Source organism: Barbus barbus (assembly GCF_936440315.1).
Source record: "Barbus barbus genome assembly, chromosome: 25".
NCBI classification, from domain to species: Eukaryota; Metazoa; Chordata; class Actinopteri; order Cypriniformes; family Cyprinidae; genus Barbus; species Barbus barbus.
The window spans coordinates 27,151,881-27,155,627 of NC_136753.1; positions in this window are offsets into that span (position 1 = coordinate 27,151,881).

The following is a 3,747-nucleotide window of genomic DNA, read 5'->3' on the forward strand; positions in this document are numbered from 1 at the left end:
AAAGGTCATATCTGTAAATGTTGGTCGTCCCAGATGGAATTACACCAGCATATAGATGTTTGGGATTGCAAATGCAATCCACATAATGTTCATTTGCCGAACCGGGCAAATATATTGTACAGAAACGTATGGAAGTAAACAATTTTGTGTTTGCATATAGTTCAGAATTAGGTTTATAGTCGGATTTTTATGCATTTTGCAGAATCACCTTCATGTGGATAGCAATATGAATGATCATGATGCATGACTTGACCATGTGTAAATACCCCTTGTGTAAATACCCCATTATTCTGCAAATAATTTTGACAAATTTTGATCTTAATCTAGTTCGAGTAATTTTTGTAGCATTGCCACGAGTTTTCTTTTGTCACAAGCCATCCTCATATTGATAAAGAATATACTTTAACACTCTGAGCATTTGCTATATAAGATGTCAGACATGGATAATAAACACATATAGCCTCTTAAGTATGGAACACACTATTGTGCCACATTGTCAAATTCAGTCCATGGCTTATTAGAGCAAGTGGTTTGCCGTCTTTTGTACCAACAACAGCTCATCGGACAGATTCAAAGTTGAGGAAGACAATTGGTGATGCACAGTGTGTTCCATTAAAAATATTCCCACCCAGTTCTTCCTGTACCCGAGACATTAGATCACTTCACAGCCACATTGCTTGTTGATGCAAGCAGGTGCTCTAGATAAGGAGCTCTAGTTTCATGCCACTTCTCTATCCATGACCAAGCTCCTCGCATAACAGATCCAAAAAATGATATATGAGAAGGAGGGCAACAAAAATAAAAGGTAACACATTGTTTTCACTTATTAAAGGCATTGAATAATATATCAAGGGATGTATTCATGTAGCCACTGTTGAAATAATGAGGTGGAAATCAATGTAAATGAGCAGTGTTCAGTGTGCCATAGCGGACTTAAAGACAAGGCACAATGTCTTAAAGGGGTACAGTCACATAACCCCTCCACAGTACTACTGCATTGAGCTAATCTGACCAAAACACCAGGCTAATTTGACATTTTTCCACCATGTTATAAAACATTCTATAGTCAATGCAAAGCAATGTCAAAAAGCATCGTCACACCAAGCATTCTTCGAACCAAAAAGTACAATGGTAATACAGTGGTCTTCTGTGCAGGAAGTGCCATGCAAATATGGATAATCATTTCGTAACATGGCACGTATCAAAGTACTATGACAAATAGATTTGATACTATCCCTGTTTCACGGTACCTCAGTAATTTTTTGTGATGGAATTAGTTGCCATGAGTCCATGGAAGCCTGTTTCTGCCTCAGAGTTGAAAATAAAGTAATTGTGATATTTAATTCAAACATCACATTTTGAGAGATAAAGAAATATAAAGGTGCAATTTCAAAATAAAAATGTGCAACTGTGAATGGCAATTGAGAGATATAAAGTCACTTTGAAGCCAATTATGAAGCCACAAATGTGAGATACAAAGTTGGAAATACAGTCACAAATGTGAGAAATGTTTAAAAGTCGCAATCAACTTATTTCTTTACTCTGAGGCAAAACCAGCCTTCCATGTAAGTCATTAGGGGAGGCCGTGATGACTTGTCCAGTCTAGCATGTGATAAAATAATTGATAGTTTGTGCACATATGCCTGTCTTGAATCATTAAGTTCTCAAAATTAGTTTTTGCTATGTGCATTAAAGTTCATAGTTGCATGATTGCACTGAAAGTTTGCTCTATCTAGTCTTTGCTCTGTCATTCGAATCAGTGGTTACGTGATGGATCCCCTTTAAAGAAGGCCCACAAACTTTAAGAAGACCACACAAACACACAAAGAGGGTGAAATGTTACTTTGGAAGACGGGTTAAGAGAAAAAAAAATCTCATGCCCACAAAACCTTCAACAGACTATTCAGAAAACATTCATGTTGGTTGAATGTATTAACAAAATTATCTCCAAGTGGTCGATCTTTTGGGCAGATGTACATATGGCAACTACAGAAGTGACATGTCACAAACAACATGCCAATGAAGCCACCTCAGAGTAAAAATATGGTGAAGCTTGAATAGATGCTCAAACCATTGGTGGAGACACATTAGAAACATAAAAGTATATGCCAGGTAGTTTCTGTTGCAGATCCATGCTCATTTGAACTGTGAATACAATATGTACACGATTCTCTGTGAAATAAACAAAAATGGCTTTTTTTTGTAGCTAAAAATGCTCGTTCCACAGAGAAAAACAAAATGGATTTTATAACATGCAACCTAAATGTGTTAAGGCAAAAATATCAGTGAAACCCCAATATTAAATCATAAACTGTGTGTTAAGTGAAGCCTTATAGGGAGTCTCGCCAAATCTACCATCTTAATATTGTGATTAAGATGCTACAAACCTTTTCTAATATACATATATGCCTGAATCTTGTCAGGTTAATCCAAAAAGTTCCATTCGAAATTCTGAAAACATCAATTACATCTCAGCTCCTTCCAATGTGCAATGTATCAGATCCATTCCCACAGTAGATGAGCACAAAGAGATGTGTTAATATGGTACAGTCAGACACACTTCACCATTAAATAGCACAGTCGAACCAATAAAAGCACCCGACAGACATTTTTGAGCTAAGTGTTAGACAATCCACACCAAACACATGAAATTGAAGTCACTTCAACGTAAGACACAGCATATTACGTTCATTCAAAGAGGATGGATGAACCGTTGAGAGATCATCTCTGGTAGGCAACGGTAACAAAGCTATTTCATATTCAGATGTGTTCATTGTTCATGTTCCTGCCTGGCACCAGTGTTTCAAATATTACACTTGGTGAAAAGGTAAGGTCGTAGCAGGAGACCGTGCAAGATGGTTGGAAACATGACCTAATAAAAGCAAAATATAATATAGAGATTGCAAGAAATCAGGCCTATTGTGACACAAAATTACTCTCCTATAAAGACCTAATGCCATCAAAAAGAGATCCTCTTTTGTTGCCGACTGATAAAAACAGCAAAAGAAGAAAAAGATTTGAGTACAGTAGCGAGTGGGAGGAGGTGTTAAGACTGCCCTAGTTATTATAAATCATTCTTCCTACTCTGTGGAAATGGGTAGGCAGGTGAAGAAAGGCAAAAAAATGCAAACAAACAGTCAGATTGATGTTATGAAGCTAATTAGTTTGAAACTGCCTCCTAAACACCAATAAAAAACATGTTGAAGTCTCCAAGGAGTGCCAGCGGTGAACCTTTTACCCCATAAATGACAAAAGACTGCAAGAATTCCTTGGTATTCTTTTCTATGGCCTTTCTACCTACATGGTTTTCAAGTCATTGTTTATCGTTTTGCTTGTTTCGTTTCTTTGATAATACTTGAAATTCATGTACAAGTTTATGTTGACAAGGAGACAAGGATTTGCTGGCGTTTCGCAAATCTGCGGTTCCTCTAACTCTCTGGGAGAAGAGAAAGTGATGGTCTTGGTCAAACTGGAGTGATGGTTCCTCGACCGTTAAGACTTCACCTGGTTAGCATATGGCCAGGGCACAACTTCAAACGTTCAATCCCCAGAAGGCTTGTCCGTTGGGCTCATGCTAATAAATTGCAATATTTGTTGTAAAGTTCTGTCTCAAGTGGGAAGAAAGAGGACACTCCCTTTCCCCTTCTGGGACAAGGTTGTTCTGAAAACAGGCACTGGTCAAACCTCAGCATAGTAGCCCTCACTTATGTTCTCAAGCGTTTGGGGTCTATCGCGCCCCCCGGTCCG